This window comes from Lycorma delicatula, chromosome 1 (assembly GCF_047948215.1).
Source record: "Lycorma delicatula isolate Av1 chromosome 1, ASM4794821v1, whole genome shotgun sequence".
NCBI lineage: Eukaryota > Metazoa > Arthropoda > Insecta > Hemiptera > Fulgoridae > Lycorma > Lycorma delicatula.
This window is the reverse complement of record NC_134455.1, coordinates 351,839,047-351,863,443: the sequence shown is the minus strand read 5'-3', so window position 1 is coordinate 351,863,443 and position 24,397 is coordinate 351,839,047. Positions and strand designations below refer to the sequence as shown.

The following is a 24,397-nucleotide window of genomic DNA, read 5'->3' as shown; positions in this document are numbered from 1 at the left end:
GAAGATTCAGGCTAATCTGTGAACACATCATTATCAGCGAATAAGAAGATCCTAACAACTAAAAATTCCCACTCCCTCCGCCAGATCGTTGTTACATCATTATAATGGAAAAATAATGAGATTGTCTTTACAGTGTATAGCACGTTGATGAACTGAAATCATTTGATAATCCTATCTTACACCGAACTTGCGACACGTGTTCTCATGATATAACGTTAAAGGTTTCATCCCATTTCGGATAGACGCTTTCTATATAATTTGTAAAAGTGTTTATGTCGATTAATAGTATAAAATGGTGCTTTAAAATATACAAAACAATCATTTTCATTGCATTTTGTTCTCAATTTTATGTTAGAAAAATTAATTAAATTATAAAAATATAGTCGGTTAAATAACTTTTTCTAAAGCAAGACAGAAAGATTTTTATTTAATATTCAATATTTGTTTATTTCTGTTTACAATCTGATAAAATTTCTTAGTGGATCCATAAAGGAATTTCAAAAAGATATAATCTACAACCACAACATCCTCTTTCTTATGTTGAATGTTTGATTTGTTAAAATGCTGAAACGTGTGTTGAAATGTGTTTGAAACGTTGCAACAGATTTTTTAAAAAACCTTTATCAATAAATTAAAAAATTGTACAGGTGTACAATTTTATAAAATTTTTATAGAGTTCTATGGGTTCCTGATGCCTTGTAACAAATGGTTTTGCGCAAGACCACTCGCAATTCACTTAAAATATTTGGAATAAACAATGCTTCGGCAGTATAACAAAATTCGTGTTTATAATTTTAACACATTCATTCTGTGTTAAGTAGATTTTTAAAGTACCCAACCGATTTATGGATTAATTTTAAACCTATTACTTTTGATAACATTAACAGATTTCCAAAAACTATTTGAATCCTTAACGCCTTTCAGATAATATTATTAGAGAACCCTGATTTCTTTCGTTTATATATAAACTTATGTAATTTACCAAAAATATAAATATATTCACTAAAAATCTGAATTAGTTTTCCAACAAGGGTTTAAGAAAATGAGAACTTTCATCGAGAAAGTTCTCATTACCAAACCTTAATCTGGTTTATTTTCTTTTTTTTCTTTTATTCCTTTGCATAACATAATTAAATATAACCTAATTCTATAAAATACTTATTGCATGAATTAACATCTCGTTCACATTAAGGGGAAGTTCTTTGTTGTCACGTAACATATTTTTAACCGTTTCTTTATATTCTCCATTATTTAACCACTTTAGCCTGGGAAAAATTAGTGAATACTTTTAAAAAATCTTCTAGTGTATTAATAAATTATGGCAAGAAAAATTCTTAGCTCCTACTGAAAAATTAATAAAAACGAGAATTCTCTCAAATTTCTCTGGGTACGCTTATTTTAAGATAACTTATATTTTTTCAAATAATTCAAAGATTTTCCTGTCTGATTAAGAATGGAATTCTTAAATCCTTCATTTCCGCTAAAATCCCTTGAATTTCTGTTTACTCCGGTAGATTTTATTAATTTATTTGTACAGCAACATCAGGCTTATGACCGATTAAAGTTACTGATGGATAATAATGATTTTTTTAGCGTGCTAAAAATTGCATGTCTGACCGGAATTCAAACCCGGGAAATCCGGATGAAAGGCCTTGATGCTACCACTCCACCATGGAGATCAGCAAAGCGGTATTGATATCGATTATTAGCTATTCTAGAGTTACAATCACCCATAAAAAGAAAGAATTATTACTGCCACGGTTATCAAACAAATTTACACAAATTTAAAAAAAAATATTTTTCTCAGTTGCAACCTTTTACCCCCATCGCGACAAATTTATAAATAACACAAAATATTCTTTAATACCGAACAAAAATTTAAGTTAATTATTAACGCAAAATTTACGAAATTGAAAAACATCGTTTGATACCGATTTAAATCTTATTGGAGACCAAAGTACTAAGGGTCCCTTCTATCCGCACGCTTTCCTCGCTGTTAGTTCTTAGCATGGTTCATATCCTAAATATGGGTATAAACAATTTCTCAAAAGGTGTTATCTATAAACGTTTCAGATGAACTAAATACAACAAAGCTTTTAACATATTGAAAGAAACGAATATTCTTACCTCTAGCCTCCAATATTTTAATATACAAGAGATGAATATTAAAAATCACGGTTGGTAACAAACATTGCTCTTTTTGTTCTGTTTGGTTTCATCGTGATTTTGTTTTATATTAACAAATAGCCAATTTCAGTTTTGAAAATCGGACGGTTGTTTGCGAGATATTATAAGAGGAGCCCATTGCACTTCCCAAAACAACACCCATTGGGCACCCCGTTTGTTACCAGTTGATGATGTTTGGTCTAGCTTCGCACGAAGTGCTCACATTACCTCATCGCTAGCCTCACACGCAGTCCTCCACGAGAAGCCCATTATTATTACACAGATTTAAAAAAAAAAAAATGTATTTAATATTATTTTATTTTATTTAACTTAAATTTAATTCATTATTTTCTATAATATTATTCATTCGACTGATTCGAATAATTCAGTTCAAACCCAACAGAAGCTCACTGTTCATTAATTAAATTTATTAATTTTTGTACGTCAACCAGCAAATCTCATACATTTAAATTGGTTCAGCCGTTGAGCTGCTACGGTGGAACATACATACATACTAACGTACTCCCTAAATATATTACACTCCTTTTTGGGCAGTCGTATAATAAAAATAAAGGATTATTAGTTAATATTTAGTAATAAAATTGTGGCGAAGAGTGGACCAATGGTGTTGCAACAGGCGGCTGTACACGGCTCTCTTCGCTAGAAGCAGTCCGTTGTCAGTTAATTTACAGATTATTTTATTTAATTTCTAAGCGGAGATTATTATTATTTACGTTTTATATTTTTATCTACTTATTACTATTTGTTAATTTTATTAATAAAAGAAAGGAATAATTAGTTAATGCTTAGCGGCTAAAAGAACATGCTTACATGATCAAACATACTGCCCGTCAAAAAATCTGATAAATATTTTTACTGCCCGTAAAAAAAAAAAATATGATGTGGACAACACATGATTTCCTTGTACGCCTATTAAATTACATTTACACATTTTTAAAGTACATAAAATATTTTATTTTATGAAAAACTTCAGATATTTTTTCGTATTTTTTTGTTGTTATTACTGAGATATTATTGATCATAAAGCCCTTTTATACAATGAAGGGTTAATAATTATTAATATGTCAATATATTTAAATTAAAAAAAAGAAGATGAAGTCTAATTTAAACCGATGTATCTTCCACTAAGATCCAAGTATTTCATTAATTAAAATTTTATTTGGCTATAACTCTGGAACCAATGAAAATAAGTATCATTTTTGATATATCGTTGAAAAACTCTCAATGAGGGCTTATTATTGAAGTTAAGAAAAGGTCCAAAATCCAGATGTTTTTGGATTTTGGACTTTTTTGGATACTTTTGATTCATTCGATTGCAATAAAAACAGGAGGTGCACAATTAGATGATATAGCAGTCCTAAATTCAAAATTTCAGCACCCTTCTGGTAATCATTTTTGAGTAATGCGAGATACATACGTACGTACGTCACGTCGAAACTAGTCAAAATGGATTCAGGGATGGTCAAAATGGATATTTCAATTGAAATCTGAAAACCGAAATTTTTCGCTATCACAATACTTACTTTACTTCGTATAAGGAAGTAATAAAGTAGTTTATTTTTCCAACTGCAGAAAAATTATTAATAATGATAAAATAATTTTACATAAATTTGATTGCCGTCAACTTAATATGTATACTTGTAATTGTACTGTGCTAATTTTTGTTAATTTTAAGTATCTTGATGTAGATTTTGAGTGCATATGAAATTTAATATCCATATAAATAGTTCCGTTAAGAAGGTTAGGAGGTCTTTTACAAGTTTAGGATTCTTACAAATATTTTGTCTTATACCCAGCTTAGAATAGTTTGTTCGGGCAATACACTCATATGGCATTTTGGTTTGGGGTGTACTCCAGCCGTCATTAATTATTATTAACTCCTAATTAAAAATTTGTCTGGTTAAACCTATATTTTCTCTAGTAATTTACTTTATTCTTCGTTTAACGTTGATAATCTTAAAAATATATTATTTGTTTATAAAAATCAACATTTATTATAATCATTCCTATATAACTAGCCGTTATTTTACCTCTTGCTAATAGAATTATTATTAGGAGGTTTATATAATGCAGCTAGTTGTTAATGCATGATACTGATTTGTATAATTTTGTTTCTACTTACTCCTTAAAGATATATCTGAAGGATTTTTCTGTAAATAATGACTACGATAACTGTGTATTAATAATTCAATTTGGGTATTTTTGTTTTTATTCCTCTTAGTGATATTTTATCACTGGAATTGCCTCCATTCGTATTTTTTTCGTACGTATTAGTTTTTCTAAAGCAGAAGCCGGGTTTTTGCTGCGACTATAGTAAACAGAGAGGCCATTCCTCCCAACCCCCGGCCGAGCACAATGCACCTGCCCTGAAACAGTTTCTCAGGAAGTTCGAGCTATACAGGGAAAGTGATACTGCTAGTTTTTTCGAATAGTAGTTTTTTACCAATGCCTTAGTTTTAAGTGAATGTAGCACTATGTAAGTAGTCTGTTTATTTTATTATTTGAACAGTTTTAAAGCGTAACTGCTGTAAATAGAATTGTATTGAATACAGCTAACAATTTTTTTTATCTTATCTTATATTTTTTTATCATCAAAACGATCTTGGTTATTTTGAATGCAATTATATTCAAGATTCAAGAAAGGTACTGAGAACCTCAGAAATCAACAGACGTTTAGACAATGATTTTAGTGATGCTGACAATGACATTGGAAGCAAAGCATAGGACAATTTACTCACTTATTCCTGTTCGGATGATTACGAAACTTCGATCTAAATTTTAAACAGATCTACTTTCTGTTTCAATAGAAGCTACAAAATCAAACTTACATATTTTCCAACCGGTGGTTCTTTCAATATGGGCAACACTATTCCAGTTTGTTATACGCTAATGTTATAGATTCTTTTAACACATCTATGGTAAGCGTCCTCTGAAAAAAAATATTTTTAAAAATAAATCACAAATATTTACATCTTTGATAGCAATAGAATTTTCATATTAGAAGATTTCATCTTTACAATTACAAATACTAAATAAAATGTAATAGTAAATCTTAAATAGATCTACTTACTGTTTTAATTGAAGCTTCAGAAAAGTAATCTTATTAACACGAAGTACGAATTCAGGAAAGCTTTATATAATCAAACCACAGGATGGAAAATTTCGTAAGTGACTTTAAATAATTTTTGTATATTTTGAATTGTTAAAAATATTTTTACAACACATCTTCCATAGAATTATAAAAATAAGCTTTTTCTGTAGAATTTTCGTAGTATAAACTGCTTTTTACTAGATGAATTGGTAAGAACATACTAATGTAAAACCATAACTATTTTCACAATCAGATCAGGATTAATTATTAATTTAGATCTCAAAATAAAAGTTGTTAATGAATACAAATTTAAAAAAATCAAACTTACATATTTTGCAACCAGTTGCATAAAAAGCAACACCTTTATTGTTTGTTACACACCATCGTTACTGGTTCATTCACCACATCCGTAACAGTCTCTGAGATAAAGATTTTAAAAATAAATCAGAAATATTTACATCTTAAATATTAATAGAATTTTTATATTAAAAGATGTCTACTGTACAATTACAAATACTAAAGAAGATGTAATAGTTAATTTTAAATACGTCTACTTACTATTTTAATAGAAGCTACAAAAAGGTTACAACAATGTATATTTCTAAATTCATGAATATTTTATATAATCTAGATAACAGAACTGAACATTTCGTACGCGCCTTTGAATAATTTTTGTATATTTTGAATTATTAAAATATTTTTATAAAATATTTTAAAGTAACACCATAACTTCTTTCACAATTCGATCAGCATTAATTCTAAATTCATAGCAGTGTCTGTTGCAGAAGGGTAGCACGTTTTTAGTTTGCTATAAAACATCATTATTGGTTTTTTTCACCATAATATGGTAGAGTCCACTGAAATAAAAGAGCAGTTTTAAAAATAAGTCACCATAGTGACTTTACAATAGTACTTTACAATTAAAAATACTAAATAAAATGAAATATTAAAATTTAAATAGATCTATTTACTTTATTAACAGAAGCTACAAAATTAAACTTACATATTTTCCAACCAGAGGCTCTGGTAATATGCGCAAAACCCTATCAGTTTGTTATACATTATTGTTATTGCCTGTTTCACCACATCTGGTGAAACAAAATCCTCTGAAATAAAATAACAATTATAATGATAAATAAGAAATATTTAAATTTTATATATCAATAGCCTCCTCTATAAATCATGAGACCTTGCCGTTGGTGAGGGGGCTTGAGTGCTCAGGGATACAGAGTAGCTGGACCGAAGTTGCAACCATATCGGAGAGGTATCTGTTGAGAGCCAGACTAAGGAATGATTCCTGAAAGAGGGCAGCAGCTCTTTCAGTAGTTGTTAGGGGCATGCCCCTAACAACTACTTAAAGTAGTTAAACGGTTAACGAGTTAACCGGTTAACGGTTAACGAGTTAAACGGTTAAACTGTAGTTCTTTAACTACTTAAAGAGTTAAACAACTACAGAAACACTTAAACGGCCATATCAACATCACTCAGTCCTCTGAGTACTGCGCAGCTGAAAGCAATGGAAAACTGGAGCTGCTTTTTTTCCAAGAAAATGTGGCTCTCTGCATTTTCATATAGCAATAATGGAGGCGCCTTCCTTGGTAAAATATTCCGGAGGTAAACTAGTCCCCAGTTCGGATCTCCGGGTGGGGGACTACTAAGGAAGGGGTCAACAGAAAATTAAAAAATAACATTCTACGAGTCGGAGCGTGGAATGTTAGAAATTTAAAAAAGGTTGGAAGGCTAGAAAATTTAAAAAGGGAAATGGATAGGATAAATGTGGATATAGTAGGAATTAGTGAGGTTCGGTGGGAAGAGGAAGGCGACTTTTGGTCAGGTGATTTTAGATTAATTAACTCAGCTTCAAATAATGGGCAGGCAGGAGTAGGTTTCATAATGAACAAGAAGATAGGGAAGAGAGTAGAGTATTTCAAAACGCATAGCGATAGAATCATTGTAATAAGGATAAAATCAAAACCTAAATCGACAACAATTGTTAACGTCTATATGCCTACAAGCACCCATGATGATGATGAGGTAGAGTGTGTATACGAAGAGATTGATAAAGCAATTATCACGTAAAAGAAGATGAAAATTTAATAATACTTGGAGATTGGAATGCAAGCATTGGAAAAGGCAAAGAAGGAAATATAGTGGGTGAATACGGGCTGGGCAAAAGGAATGAAAGAGGGGACTGACTTATAGAGTTTTGCACGAATTATAATTTAGTAATTGCCAACACCCAATTTAAAAATCATAATAGAAGAATATACACTTGGAAAAAGCCAGGCGATACTGCAAGGTATCAGATAGATTATATCATGGTTAAGCAAAGATTTAGAAATCAACTTGTTGACTGCAAAACTTACCCTGGAGCAGACATTGATAGCGACCATAATTTGGTGATAATGAAATGTAGATTGGGGTTTAAAAACCTGAAGAAAAGGTGTCAGATGAATTGGTGGAATTTAGAGAAGCTTGAGGAAGAGGAGGTAAAGAAGATTTTTGAGGAGGACATCGCAAGAGGTCTGAGTAAAAAATATAAGCTAGAAAATGTAGAAGAAGAATGGGAGAATGTTAAAAAGGAAATTCTTTAATCAGCAGAAGCAAACTTAGGTGGAATAAAGAGAACTAGTAGAAAACCTTGGGTTTCAGACGATATATTGCAGCTGATGGATGAACATAGAAAATATAAGAATGCTAGTGATGAAGAAAGTAAAAGGAACTATCCACAATTAAGAAATGCTATAAACAGGAAGTGCAAACTGTCGAAAGAAGAGTGGATTAAAGAAAAGTGTTCAGAAGTGGAAAGAGAAATGAACACTGGTAAAATAGACGGAGCATACAGGAAAGTTAAGGAAAATTTTGGGGTACATAAATTAAAATGTAATAATGTGTTAAACAAAGATGGTATACCAATATATAATACGAAAGGTAAAGTCGATAGATGGGTGGAATATATTGAAGAGTTATATGGAGGAAATGAATTAGAAAATGGTGTTATAGAGGAAGAAGAGGAAGTTGAGGAGGATGAAATGGGAGAAACAATACTGAGATCTGAATTTAAGACAGCATTAAAAGATTTAAATGGCAGAAGGCTCCTGGAATAGACGGAATACCTGTAGAATTACTGCGCAGTGCAGGTGAGGAAGCGATTGATAGATTATACAAACTGGTGTGTAATATTTATGAAAAAGGGGAATTTCCGTCAGTCTTCAAAAAAAGTGTTATAGTCATGATACCAAAGAAAGCAGGGGCAGATAAATGTGAAGAATACAGAACAATTAGTTTAACTAGTCATGCATCAAAAATCTTAACTAGAATTCTATATAGAAGAATTGAGAGGAGAGTGGAAGAAGTGTTAGGAGAAGACCGATTTGGTTTCAGGAAAAGTATAGGGACAAGGGAAGCAATTTTAGGCCTCAGATTAATAGTAGAAGGAAGGTTAAAGAAAAACAAACCAACATACTTGGCGTTTATAGACCTAGAAAAGGCATTCGATAACGTAGACTGGAATAAAATGTTCAGCATTTTAAAAAAATTAGAGTTCAAATACAGAGATAGAAGAACAATTGCTAACATGTACAGGAACCAAACAGCAACAGTAATAATCGAAGAACATAAGAAAGAACCCGTAATAAGAAAGGGAGTCCGACAAGGATGTTCCCTATCTCCGTTACTTTTTAATCTTTACATGGATCTAGCAGTTAATGATGTTAAAGAACAATTTAGATTCGGAGTAACAGTACAAGGTGAAAAGATAAAGATGCTACGATTTGCTGATGATATAGTAATTCTAGCCGAGAATAAAAAGGATTTAGAAGAAACAATGAACGGCATAGATGAAGTCCTATGCAAGAACTATCGCATAAAAATAAACAAAAAGAAAACAAAAGTAATGAAATGTAGTAGAAATAACAAAGATGGACCACTGAATGTGAAAATAGGAGGTGAAAAGATTATGGAGGTAGAAGAATTTTGTTATTTGGGAAGTAGAATTACTAAAGATGGACGAAGCAGGAGCAATATAAAATGCCGAATAGCACAAGCGAAATGAGCCTTCAGTAAGAAATATAATTTGTTTACATCAAAAATTAATTTAAATGTCAGGAAAAGATTTTTGAAAGTATATGTTTGGAGTGTCGCTTTATATGGAAGTGAAACTTGGACAATCGGAGTACCTGAGAAGAAAAGATTAGAAGTTTTTGAAATGTGGTGTTATAGGAGAATGTTAAAAATCAGATGGGTGGATAAAGTGACAAATAAAGAGGTATTGCGACAAATAGATGAAGAAAGAAGCATTTGGAAAAATATAGTTAAAAGAAGAGACAGACTTATAGGCCACATACTAAGGCATCCTGGAATAGTCGCTTTAATATTGGAAGGACAGGTAGAAGGAAAAAATTGTGTAGGCAGGCCACATTTGGAATATGTAAAACAAATTGTTAGGGATGTAGGATGTAGAGGGTATACTGAAATGAAACGACTAGCACTAGATAGGGAATCTTGGAGAGCTCCATCAAACCAGTCAAATGACTGAAGACAAAAAAAAACTTACCTACACTAAAGGCGAGTCTTTGTTACGCCATCTACAACTGAGTGTATTGAAATAAAAAAAAAAACGTTTTTGAAAATAAATTACAAACAATATTTATATTACAGATGATCATTAATATGAGACGATTTTAAATTTCAATTACAAATCCTAAAAAAAAATTGTAAATTTTAATAAGATCTGTATACTTACCCACACTAAAGGCAGAGTCTTTAATATCATTTAAGACTCTATTTATCATAAATATCCCATTTTTTCCACCCCTTGGACCAATCGTTGTTGATATCAGGGCCTATCCCCCTTTCTTAACTCAAAAATTCAAGCCGACGCCCCTCCTCGTCACTGTTGAGTAGCACTTTAGTGGCAAACGAATTAAGAGCCCTCCAACTTTCATCTGATATCAAAATAAATGGTATTAAAGTCTCTGGCTGGAGCCCATCCAGGCCATCCTGCCTACGTAAAACGCGCCATTCCTCACACTGGAAAATTGTTTTTTTCCGCAGTATTCACCCTACTACAATGCATGCAGCAGGGAGAACTACATCTTCAGAACATGTGCAAATAATACTCCAAAGTCCCATGACCTGTTAACATTTGTGTCATGAAGAAATTTATTTCGCCATGACCTCTGTTTAGTCAAGATCTATGTCTGTAATTAGCCACCTGATCAAATTAGAACCTCCACCTGTCATCCATTTCATTTTCCAGGAATTGCTCGTAGCCTCCATCGCATCTCGTTTCCCCATAACTTCATATCGATTCATTCGTTTTTTTACTTGTAGCTTAATTAGCGGGGCTGAAGCTAGTAACAGGCTGCCTCATATGAAAGGTCCGATATCCACATATCACGAGCAACAATGTACGCCGATGTAAACTTTGAAGACGAGTTAAATTTATTCTAACATTTACGGCGGCGCCCCAAACCGGTACAGCATACAGAACAGATGACACAACTGTACATCATCTGATCCGGGGCTCTTGTGGTCACGCAGTAGATGAATCGCTTTGACTACTTCCTCCTGCGTGAATCTCTTACGATCACGTTCTACTGCTACAATCTATGGATCCTTTCTGAAAACCTTCACAAACTTGGATGTTCTTCCTAAATGTAGCTCTTTCCCATATATCTGTTGGTTTTATCCCAATATTCATGAGATTTTCACCTGTGTGAACAAATAATATCTGTTTTGCGTCTGTCGTGCTTCTTGAAAATCCTTTTCGTCAATTGGGTTTCATCCATTCTAGCTAAGTGCGTATAGAAGGCCAGTCTTTTTTTCGATTGGCATTTGTGAGTCTGTTTATACTGAGGTAGACTTCTTTGTTCTTCCATCACTCATCAGTTTTCCACGGTTCAAATATATTTCTTTTCCTTTCAGCCAACCCAATTTATCAATCTTTCTTTGGTTTAGAGTTACACACTCTGTAGTATACAACACTACAGACCTAACTACTGTGGTGTAAAGTTGAATCATTCCTATCCTTGATATCCTTTTTTTATTACAATTTTTTTGTAAAGCCATTGGCCTTCTGCAGTTCATTTATTTGCCTCCTCTATCTAAACCGTTTGGTTGTATTGCTTTGTCAAGATATTTGAATTTTCCTGTCTTCCTAATTCTTCCAAGGTTTGTTACTAAACTATTTTTTGAATGCATGATGTTGGTCACGTCAGCTCAGTTTTATCTATTGAAATCCTTAGACCGTTTTTTCAGCCGCCTCGATAAGATGTTCAATAGTTCTTCTGTTAGGATTACAATGTCATCTGCAAAAGTGATGCAACATAAGTAAAATTTTGTAATTTTCATCTTCAGTAGAATTTTCTTCATTCCCTTGTTATCTTTTCCAAGACCACATTGAAAAGAAGTGAGAATAGGTCATCTCCTTGCCTTACATCTGTCTAAATGCTAAACATTGTGAGATTTCTCCTTTGAACTTAATTTTTGATATTGTTCCTGTTAGTAGGGTTAACCTTACAAATTCATTTTTTTCTAATCTGCAACAAATTTTCTGAGTGTGTTGAACCGTTACATTCTGAAACGGAATCATATGCCTTCATAATATCCACAAAGACTATCACTATATTTCTGTTTGCAGCATTATATTTTCTAATTAACAATATCAGGTTAAAGATCTGTTCCACACGATATCTACTTTTCCTAAACCCCCCTTGATATTCTCCTATGCACGGGTCCATTTGTTTTTCTAGTCTTCTGAGCAAGACTTTGGTTGTGTTGTGGTGGTTGTGTTGTGGTGTTGGTAGTGGTGGTGTTGGTGGCGGCGGAGGTGGTGGTGGTGGTGGTGTTGGCGGCGGTGGAGGTGGTGGTGGTGGTGGTGGTTGTGGTGGTATTTGTGGTGGTGGCGGTGTGTTGGTGGTTGTGGTGGTGGTGAATCTGAAACTTAGAATTATCAACTACAAATTATTAACTTCCTTCACCACCACCACCCCCACCTCTAACACCACCACCACATTCAAGAGCCACCAATATTCAAATCCATATAATAGTGACGCCTTTTAATAAGATTTGAACCTTAGAATTCTCGTTTTCAAAATCAGTCTCTTTACGATGACGATTTAATACAATAAAAATTAATAATATGAGGAGCTAAATTGTTGGAATAAACTCAGAAGTAATGTGCAGTAGCACTGTTGCCTTATAGAACCTGTCATAAGATGTTACCGTTTCTGGAACATAGGAAGGAAGGCAAGATAATTTATAGGGACACAACGCACAATCTTACGTTATATTAGGTTTTGTGCCATAGAATTGGCGAATGCTGAGAAATTTCGAAATATTTAGACTATCGAAAAGTCGGACACCAGACTGAAGAACCGAAATATTGGTAACAGAAATCGTGAATTTTCTAAAATTATATGTAAATTAGGGGGCGATTACTAATGATGTCGTTTCGCAGGCTGCGTTAAAATTAAAATTAAACTTAAAATTAAAATCAAAATAAAAATAAAAATTAAATAAAACTAAAATTAAAATAAAATAAAATGAGATACAGTCTACCTTTTAACAAGAAATATTTGTAAATGGGCATTTCCCTTGACCAACAACTTTCAGATGATTTCTTCTGCACATAATGAATGTTTATAGAAACAGGATTTTGTTATAAATTTTTACGCAAATTATATTTTACTGCTTCATTAAATCGGTGATAGTACTACCTGACCACTACCATGCTGAAACTAAATACTCCTACTAATTTGAAAATAAATAGCACTTTTTTTACTACTTAAGGTAATTTTAGAGCAATTCTAAAAAAACTTTCATAAAAAAGAACTGATATATTTAAAAAATGCTTGAGTGATTGATGAGGGAAGTTTTCCATATTACACCAATAATCATACAAAGTGTTCACTCACATCAACAATGAAATGAATAATTCAGAACAGTATACTTATAAGTACAAGGCCAACATTGTAGAAGTATCAACAACATTTCCATTAAACTTATTATTCTGATCGGTAAGTAAAAATACATCACATAGATCACATCAGCAATGGGAAGGTACACAACTCCATAGATCCAAAAAGGAACTGTCCCAGTTTTTGCATGAATGTATCAATAGAAACTGTGGTAAAACCTTGACTGAAGCAACATCTTTAAAATACACAGTTATAAAATTAAAATAAAAAATAGATGCAATTTAAGTTTATTTTAATTATTTAAAATATATATATAAATGTAATAATATTAAGATAAATCTGAATATAAAATAGTTACAAAATAAATCACAATTTGGAAACCATCGATAAAAAATTATTTTAGCACATATTTAGGGAGTGTGATGTAATCATCTGGATTTAACTGATGATTTGTTAATTGTTAAGTCTGGAAGAACTGAAAGATGAATTTGTAATAATCTGATTGTTGGACTGACAGTAAGCCTTCTAAGTAAAGATTTACTTCACTGAACTGACAAGAACATTTGTTGTTGAACAGCAACAAAATAGAAAGAATCAATGAATTGATATTTCCTAGAAATAGGTGCGCATTATTCCAAAAGGAAGCATTCAGCAAAGCAATTCATGAAATCACAACCAACATAAAAAAAAATAAAGTTATGGGAAAGATGGTTCTGCTGGATTTGATGTGACTGTGAGATATCGATTTTGTTAACACTGAATGACATCAAAACTAAGTATAATTTTCCAGAGTATGAAAATATACATGGTAGGAATTACACAAATAGGCAGAAAAAGGAATCAAACTGAGTTAATCAAGAGGATCATCTCAAGGAAATCTCAAGTGGGAAAGCCATTTAATCAGAGGGAATTACAGGTAAATTAAGAGGATCATAAAGTGGCTCGCAAGAGAATGGAAAAGTAGGGAATGCCTTTTTAACTATCGAGATGATGAAATGAAAAGAAGTTGTAGAAGGATGATTTGGGCAATGATGCTGCAGGATATAAAGAAATTACTAATGTTATCTTTGGTTTTTGTATATAGAAAAAAATTTAGTTTTAATTTATGTTTTTTTGTGAATATGGGCTTCAGTTTTATTATTATTATTCTATACAAGTAAAAGGTTTTATTAATACCATCACCATCGCCAAAATGTAAGCATCATAGCATTATTATTATTATTTTTTAATTTATTTTTTATTTTTTTGAGGTTTTTAGGGGCATCAACTACTTTGGTCATTAGCACCGTCAAACTTCAAAAAAAAATTTTAAAAAAGGTACAAAATTTCATATTCTAATACGCATTCAAATCCAATATTCACCGTCTAGGCTTTCCTTACGGCCATCCTTTCTTGCACCGTTTTTCCATTCTGCGAACGGCCTCAACTTCTGATGAGAGTGTATCTGAGGCCTTGGACATGGCATCTTCTTCTCTTTCTGATGCCAATGACGTTCGCCAGTTTACATCAGGTGATGAAAGCTTCGTTGGTGCTGTTAGCATCGTTGCTATGTGATCTAAACTAGCAAGCAATGCACTTTTGGCGGCTGATGAGCTGGATTCAATCTCTAAGGCTGTGCTAGGGCCGGCTGACATAGATGCTCTCACTGGAGCTGATCTCTGAGCTGTTGGAGGCTCTATAGGTACAGTTTTAATATCATCTGTGTCTGATGCTTTCTCAACAATGATTTGCACCTCCATTTCGGTAGACACAGATTTTTCCTGTACTTTTGTCACGGTTCCTTATCCTTCTTACTCGACGACGTAGTGATCATTTTGTCTTTGACAGATAAATCAAGCCTTTTTTTCATTACGTCAATTGATGGCGTTATAATCGCAGGTTTTGCCGGTTTTTTAAACTGCGCTGGTACGGGTCTTATGTCAACGGCGTCAGTCCGGGAATGAGCCTTCTCATGTTTACTTTGTTGTGTCTGCTGAGTCGACTCAATCTTGGAATCAATGATTCTTTCTATCATTGTCGCAAGACTTGGTGCCATAGCATTAAGCATTCACATCTAGCTGCAGTGTGTCCGGAACATTGACATTTAAAACATCTCATCGGCTGCGGAATGAATGCCCGTACATCAAGCCGATGGATGCCAGCTCGTACCTTTTCAGGAAAAATCACCCTATTGAATGTAAAAACATGCGAGGCCGAAGGAAGGATCTCACCATTTCTTCTCATAGTGAGTCTGCGACAATGTGTCACTCCCTGACTAGACATTTCCTGTACTATTTCTTCTTCTGTACAGTTAAGAAAATCACGGCAAACAACAACTCCTCTGGATGTGTTAAGTGTACTATGCGGTTGGACAGAAACCGCAAATTAACCGATCTTCTTCAACATCTGGACTTTCTGGCTTTGCATGTCGTTAATAGTTTCGACGTGCAATCCATTAAAAGTCTTTCGGATTTCCTTGACAGGACCACCAGCACAATTAGCAATCTCTCTAGCGATTCAGAATGGACTAACCTTTTGGAAGTTACTATTCTCTTTTGTAATGACCAAAAATCTTGGTTTGGGAACATTATTTCCAAACAAAGCTCTTCTTAAATCTCTACTGATTTTATCAGCATCTTTTCTTATCTTATCACTCTCCTTACTTTTTCCCTCTTCACTTGTGGCGAATCGGAGGTTTCTAAACGAGGGTGTTTACGTGCACCCTCTGCCACGATTGGTTGTTCAAGTGTATTCATTTGAAATTATCCCTTCTGTAGCAAGGCTAGCCGCCGGGGTACACCCCGACTCCAGAGCTACTAACCTCGGAGGTCCGATCCGATACTCCGGTGGAGCCGGCATATGTCCTGGCAGAGAGCGGATGCGCAATCTCTGCACTGACTCCAGGGTCTTACTCACCGAAGCTTTCAGAGCTCCCATGCACCGACATACATGGGCACCATTGCTACATGCTTGAAATCTCAGGGGGCATGTGGTAAACGGAAGGGTCTCCGTTATACCTGCAATAACATTGATCCTGGCCGCCACCTTGCCAGCTCTAAATATGGTATGTGTCCACTTCCTAATCAATGAATTGTTCATATTCTGCAGGTGGCCGAAAAATCCAATCCGTCTGGTAACCTGAAGATGGAAGCAGGTCCAAAAAGAGAAACATATCCGAGGAATTTTCTCGGAGCCCCATTAGCCAGCTATATGTATGGTACATAAGTACAGCTGTTGCCGCCCTGGATGTGGAGCGTAGATGTTGTGTTCCGGTCGTGGGGATTACCTACCTCAGGGCTATTATTATTATTATCATTATTGTACAGAGTCAGTGCCTGGCTGGACGATCATGGATTGTCTCTAGCCCTCAGCAAAACGGAGATCGTAGTTCTCACGAAGAAGCGTATCGACACCCTTCTCTCCCTGCGGGTCGTAGAGGTTGTCGAGACCAAGCCCGCCGCAAAGTACCTCGGTATGATGATTGACCGGAAACTCAGCTTTGCTGAACAGCTTCGTACAGCCACCGACAAAGCTGCGAGAGCTAAAAATGCTCTCAGCCGGCTTATGGCGAATGTCGGCCCGAAGGCCAGAAGACGGCGATTGCTGATATCCACGGTGCATTCCATCCTGTTATACGAGAAGCGGTTTTCGCTCCGACCTAGCCGATGGAAGGAGCTTTTAGCTTTTTGACTTGTCGGGTGGACTGCGGAACAGACGGTCCGCAGTCCGCACGTTCGGGGTGTGAGAGGTTAGACGCTCACCTGGTATTGTGGTAGGAGTTAGATTCGTACAAGCTGTGAATTGTAGTGCCTGGCAACACAGCTGGTGTATTGTCAATTTGTTCAGCGATGCGGCAACCCGGGGGAGGTTGTTTGAAGGACTTGGTCGGTTTGACCAAGGACCTGGTTATCGGTGACCCCTTCTTGCCGAGGAGGTCAATCGGTAGGTCACCGCCGAAGCCCCTTTGGTAGTGGAGCGCCCGAGCGATGCGGTCTGCACAAAAATCCTGCGGGATATCTCTGTCTCGAGCGGTGCGAAAAAGGCGAAAGCTGGTTCCGTGCAGCGAGGACACGGCACAGGAGGGGGCGCCAAGTCCGAAGGACGCCTCGCTGCGAAGTCGGGGAAGGCTGAGAACAACAGAGCAGATTCTGTCCCTGAGCATGATTTTTCTGGGGGGAAGCCTGTATTAAAGCAGGTGACCTCCGGGGCGGATGGCTTAGAGCGAATCGAGGAAATGAGGGCCGAATGGGCAAAAATTTCCTCCAAGAAGGAGTCTAGAGTTGTTCTCGAGATGAGGCAGCTCGTAGACTCGTATCTAAGCGAGTGTGGATTATTGGTTCCGAACCTGGCAATTAGATGTGAGGGCTTCCAGGGGCTAACCTTGCTCTTGATTCGGTCGTTACTTGACTATCAGGCAAATCGGTGGATCAGGTTGTGGAGGGAGTCCAAAGTTTTAAACCGGTAAACGGTCGAGCTTTGGGTGAACTCCAGAAGTCCTTAAACAGAGTGGAGGAGAAGGTTAAGAAGCCTATCTCCTTCGCCTCAGTAACAGCCGCGCCTGCGCCTAGGCGAGTAGGTCCGCCGCCGCCAGTCCAGGCGCCGCCGGCAAACAAAATTAAGCGGGCCACTGTCAAGGTGGTTTCGATAAAACCTGATCAGGGGGCTTCATCAGCAATGACGGAGCTAACCCTCAAGAAGATCCTGGACCCGAGGAAAGAAAAGTTCCAGATTTCCCGGGTCACCAAAAACAAGGGATCACGGAGTGGTCCTGGACGTAATAAATGAGCAGCAGGCCACAACTGCTGGAGGCCACAGTTCTTACTAAGAACGGACTGAAGGCTCAGCTGCTGGCCGAGCGTAGACTGCAGATATTGGTCTACGATATGCCGAGGGCAACGAGGGTAGAGGAGCCCGAAATTCTCAAGGCGATACACAGCCAAAATCCTGTGTTGGATTTGGCTGTCGAAGACTTCCTTAGGGAAGCCAAGGTTAAACAAGGGCCCTTAACACCCTACATATGACGACCCTGATGGTGATACTAACCTCTTTTAAAGAATGTGACGAGGGCTAATGACTCTAGCAGTCGATGACCGTAAAAAAAAAGTAATAATAATGCCCTGAGGTAGGTAATCCCCACGTCCGGAACACAACATCTACATTCCACGTCCAGGGCGGCAATAGCTGTATTTATGTGCAATACATATAGCTGGCTAACATGGCTCCGAGTAAATTCCTCGATTATATTACTTTTTCGACCTGTTTACATCTTCAGGTTACCAGACGTATTGTATTTTTCGGCCACCTGCAGGATATGAACAGCTAAATGATTTGGAAATGGACTCACACCATATTTAGAGCTGGTGATGTGGCGGGCAGGGTCAATGTTATTGCAGGTGTAACGGAGACCCTTCCGTTGTCCACATGCTCCCTGCGATGGCAAGCATGTAGCAATGGTGCCCATGTATATCGGTGCATGGAAGCTCTGAAAGCTTTGGTGAGTAGGAGCCTGGAGTCAGTGCAGAGATTGCGCATTCGCTCTCTGCCAGGACATATGCCGGTTCCACCAGAGTACCGGATCGGACCTCCAAGGTTAGTAGCCCTGGATTGGGGGTGTACCTCGACGGCTAGCCTTACTACAGAAGGGATCATTTTAAATGAATACACTTGAACAACCAATCGTGGCAGAGGGTGCACGTAAACACCCTCGTTTAGAAACCTCCGATTCGCCACAAGCGAAGAGGAAAAAAGTAAGGAGAGTGATAAGATAAGAAAAGATGCTGATAAAATCAGTTGAGATTTAAGAAGAGCTTTATTTGGAAATAATGTTCCCAAATCAAGATTTTTGTCATTACGAAAGAGAATGGTAACTTCCAAAACGTTAGTCCATTCTTAATCGCTAGAGAGATTGCTTTCCAGAAATAAGGAAATCCGAAAGAGTTTTAATGGATTGCATGTCGAAACTATCAACGACATGCAAAGCCAGAAAGTCCAGATGTTGAAGAAGATTGGTGAATTTGCGGTATCTCCAACCACATAACACCCTTAACACATCCAGAGAAGTTGTTGTTTGCTGTGATCTTCTTAACTGTACAGAAGAAGAAATAGTACAGGAAATGTCTAGTCAGGGAGTGACACATTGTCGCAGACTCACTATGAGAAGAAATGGTGAGATTCTTCCTTCGTCCTCGCATGTTTTGACATTCAATAGGCCGAATCTTCCAGAAAAGGTACGAGCTGGCATCCATCGGCTTGATGTATGGGCATTCATTCCGCAGCCGATGAGATGTTTTTAGTGTCAGCGTTTCGGACACACTGTAGGTAGATGTGAAGCGCAGGAAATATGTATATGTAGAGTGAAAACACATGATGGTGATGCATGTAAAGACCCTCCAATCTACATTAACTGTAAAGGGCACCACAACTGTCGTCAAGGAACTGCCCTATATATAAATTGGAAACGGCTATTCAGGAAGTCAAAACGCTTCAAAAAGTTAGTTACCCTGAAGCGAAGAAAATTGTCAACTCACGAACACCTCGACCATCGACTACATATGCAGAAGCAGCTGCTACTCCTTCCACATCTAAAATTATTGTGGAGCGGTTGCTTAATACGATGGCACCGAGTCTTGCGACAATGATAGAAAGAATCATTAATTCTATGATTGAGTCGACTCAGCAGACACAACAAAGTAAACATGAGAAGGCTCATTCCCGGACTGAGGTCGTTGACATAAGACACGTACCAGCACAACCGAAAAAACCAGCAAAACATGAGCCTCCAAAAGCTCCAGTGAGAGCATCTATGTCAGCTAGCCCTAGCACAGCCTTAGAGATTGAATCCAGCTCATCAGCCGCCGAAAGTGCATTGCTTGCTAGTTTAGATTCCATAGCAACGATGCTAACAGCACCAACGAAGCTTTCATCACCTGATGTAAACTGGCGAATGTCATTGGCATCAGAAAGAGAAGAAGATGCCATGTCCGGGGCCTCAGATAACACTCTCATCAGAAGTTGAGGCTGTTCGGAGAATGGAAAAACGGTGCAAGAAAGGATGACGGAAAGGAAAGCCTAGGCAGTAAACTTTGGATTCGAAAGTTGTATTAGCAATTGAAATCGTGAACTTTTTTTAATTTTTTTTTTTGAAGTGGGACTTGGGGGCATAATGACCAAAGTAATGATGCCCCTGATCTATCACAGATCTATCCTAAACACTAATTGTCATAATGTACCATGAAAATCATTTCCCAGGAACCACAAGCGAAAAATATAAAATTGGCTAGTTAAAGAGTTGATTCTAGCATGCAGTTATAAATAATTCAAACTATTATTTAACAGCAAGTCATAAAAAGACAATGAATAATATTCAAAAGTGAATGAGGAATTACCATATATAAACAAAATCTATGCATACTGTTGGGTAGCCATCACGTAAGAATTGCTTTAGAATTGTTTTTTTTTTTTGTACAGTCCAAAGTAAATTTCTTCACTAAATTAATTCACACAACTAAGTTAAAGGCTTGTTTTCTTACACAAAATTTTTAAAATGCAACTTTAATTCCAATTTTCCTCTACTGCTCAGTAACATTGCATTTCTGCCTTTTTCTCATTCATCTCATTTTTAAATAGCTTATTTTGGAATTTTTTACTCAAACTTATAGGTCATGTAGATGTAGATGTAGCATTATATTTATTGTGTCCATTAGGCCTGATTTGCTTCCTTGATTTAACAAAATTTGACTTACAGCATGTTAAAGTACTTATTTTTTCAGCAGAACTGATAATAAAAAATCTAATACAAACTTCCTTATACAAAAACTGCCCTTAATTTTCATGATTTTGTTTTATATATTAATTTTCATAAACTATTTAATTCAGGAATGCTGAAAAAATAATAGATTATACAGATTTTAAAAATTTCATTGAGTTGTTTTCTAATGAATGTAAAACGTTTTTCTTTAATGTTTAATTGAATTCATATTTTACTAAATACAGTACTAATATATTCTTTCACAACAATTTTATGGGTATTTTACAGAACAGATGGAAATAGATACTGAGCTATATGTTATGTTTACTAGTTTAAAGGTGACTGCAAACACTTTCTTTATGAATGAATGTCACACTTTCAAGACCTAATTTTGGCTGTGCTATTTGTATTACCCTTACTATATCATTTTTATCCTTTATAATTCAATTTGAATTGCGATTTCAGATCTTTGCTTCCATTAGGCCACCTGTAGAGTAGCTGAAAACTTATTCAATAGACAGTTTTGAGAAAATGTAAAGATCTGGAAGTATAGTTCCATATGTTGATAAATAGAAAGCAAGTCTGTATATGTGCAAAAATTAAAATTTATTTTTATACATTAAAGTATTTGCATCAATCAATAGTATACATTGAATTGTAGATAGCTATATTGGTGAAATATTTTAAAGAAAAATTATAACTACAAAGTTTTGGTAATTCAACAATGCAACCATCATAAAGGAGGTATTGAAACTGTAATTGGGTTAATTGTTTATTGTGAGATCGTATATTATATTTAAATTATATTAAAGGTCTACTTATTAAAAAAAACTCAATTATAAGTGTATGTAGAATGATAGTATGAACAAAAAAAAGTTTGGTTTCATTCCAACATAATGTATATTTAAAATTTGTCTTATCTTTTTGTAGGATTAAAATTTATTATGGTCATAGAATTAGTTAAAATTCCATAATACAGAACTTTAATATGATATTGTCAGTCATGTTGTGTATGTGTACACATACACAAAGAAACATGTTCAATATTATTTTTCACATTACGTTTTGGCATCTAGGTTACCACAAAAATATTTCACAACTATTTTCACAAACAATCATCGCTTATATTGGAATTAATATCAAACACTTATAATAAGTAAATATTTAACTAAAATCCTAACTTCAAAAATATTCATCTATCTGTGTAACTATTCATTATTGACAAGATGCATCGATTTGCTGAAAAATTGATGACACATAAAATATTAAGGATTCCATAGATGACAACTATTATTACCTATCGATAGTAAAGGAACCTAGAATCGAAGATGGCGTACGGCCAAAGTAGGACAATAGAAAATGAATATCGATAATCGATATAATATTAATATTCTTGTTGAAAATGTGTATTTTGTGAGTGCATCCCCACTTATTACGTAAATAGTTTTTATTTGTACATATGATATAAATAATTTGAACTTGTTTATCAGATGCTGTAGGTATTTTCTCGTCGTATGAACGTGATTTTAGTTCGTGAAGAAGCCTTGCTAGATCGTTTATCGCATACGCCGTCAGTCACTGGTTTTTTTGTCAACTGTAGGAAAAGTGCTGAAGATGTTTTATTGTTAGTAATGCATATTTTGGAGATTCGGACAGCGTCGTTGTGGCGCTGATGTCCTGTTTCAGTTTGTAAAATCAGTTTATCAGTATTTATAGAGGTACAGTGCTAATACGAATTGATATTCTTTAAGTGATGATTTAGATGTTAAGTTGCCAGTTAATGTTTACATAGTTCCGTAAAAATTTCCATTGTTTTGTAGTTCATTGCTCTCAGATTTGTCATACGCGTGTTTAATGTTAAAATCAGTTGTTAAGTTTATTAGATTGTGTTAGATTTATGTTATTTTATGGTTATGTCTTCATTGAAAAGGTTATGTAGACCTGCTGCATAGCTGAACTAGGTCTACTTACTTTAAAAAAAAAAAAATTTGGTAGGGAAAGAGCTTAAAATGTTATTTATCGTACATTTTTTGTTAGTAAAAATGTATTAAATTGTTTAATATGCAGTACATTTTTATCAGTGATATAAATTAAATTTTAAAAAGTGTTATTTTTATTGCATGATTAAGATTTTTAATTTTTTTTTTTGTTGTAATGTACAGGTTTTACATTTAAAAATTTATATTAAATATTTAAATGTGGAATTATTATGTAAACTTTTTAAAAACTTTTCTCGTTTTGATTTAAGGAAATTAATTATTTGGCTGAAGGTGTTTCTATATCAAGAACAGTAATTTTTAAAATTTAGCAGAGATGAAAGTAACTGCCAAATTTTGATTATCATTTGGATCAATTTTATTTTTAGGTTTCTGAGTTAAAAGCTTTCTGAGTTATGAATTCAGATATGTAGTGTTAAACAGTTGTAATCATACAAGACTACATTACATAAATGTAAGTTATTTAAAACTTTGTAAATAACAGAACCAAATTTATTAAATACAAAGCTTTTCAAAACTTACATCATAACACTTCCATGAAATTTTTTTATAACTTATTTAGAATGTTGTTAAATAAATGTTCATGTATTAAATAATTTATGTTTGTTTGGTTGTAATTTTCTGTGAATGTTTATAATTTTAAAATTGTTTTACATTGATGAGTTTGTAATTTGTTTCTATGAGACGGTTGACAGCATAGAATTGACATCTGAAAATTTTATGGCATGAGTTTTAAAAACCATGTATCTTACAAATTTGGTTTGATTGGTCATTACCAATCATTATCGCAAATATTGTCAGGTTTTTTTAGTGTTAAAAGTATTGCGATTATTGATTTTCTTTTGCTTTAAATAGAAAGTGTTGCTTATTTACCTTGAACATTAAACAGGATCTACAGGAAGAAGATCCTGTTTAGTATATCTCATTACTTTTAACATTGTAAATTGCATAGTTTTAAACAAAAAGAAGTGTTTGTTTTTTACATTTATTTGGGTATTTTTTTTTAATGTTTACACAAAAATAATAACTGGAAACCATATTTATATGAGAAACCTTTTTAAGATAATCTTTTATCATGCAACTAAGTTGATGTATAAAACCTACTTACCAACAACTATATGGAACAAAAGAAAAATGTCTTAACTAAAAAGCCGTTTTCCAGAACTACGTGCTCAACTGAATAAAATACAGACATAGATCAAGAACTATGACTCATTCAAATGACATACAAATGTTTTCTATTGATTATCAGTTCATAGCAGTGAAGTGTTAATACCATCACTGCAGTGGTTAAGAAGTTCTGTGATTTAACAAAACTTTATCTGCAAATAAGTCTTTATAGAACTACTTCTACAGAATTTTCACAATATTTTATATTTCCTCTAGGATTATCATAATTGATTTGAGTGTTATTTTCAGACCTCCTGGCATTGTCACTAACATTTTTAATGGATACATTTCAGAGTATCTCCAT

General features: G+C 34.7%; 1 protein-coding gene and 1 long non-coding RNA gene across 4 annotated transcripts in view; one reads left to right on the top strand and one right to left on the bottom strand.

Moving 5' to 3' along the window:
* Positions 1–21,021, bottom strand: part of LOC142318418 (uncharacterized) — a 42,011-nt gene extending 20,990 nt beyond the window's left edge. The window contains exons 1-2 of the long non-coding RNA XR_012754903.1: positions 20,565–21,021; positions 5,016–5,116 (exon numbers count right to left, since the gene is read on the bottom strand). This is a non-coding gene — a long non-coding RNA (uncharacterized LOC142318418). The remainder of the gene's footprint in view (positions 1–5,015; positions 5,117–20,564) is intronic.
* A 1,316-nt stretch (positions 21,022–22,337) lies between these two features.
* Positions 22,338–24,397, top strand: part of LOC142334463 (uncharacterized) — a 71,351-nt gene continuing 69,291 nt past the window's right edge. For 2 of the 3 annotated variants that reach the window (XM_075382518.1, XM_075382520.1), the window contains exon 1: positions 22,338–22,644. The gene's annotated coding sequence lies outside the window, so the exon portion shown is untranslated. Of the gene's footprint in view, positions 22,645–23,301; positions 23,378–24,397 lie in introns of those variants that run through there. The other variant, XM_075382519.1, reaches the window with a different exon arrangement.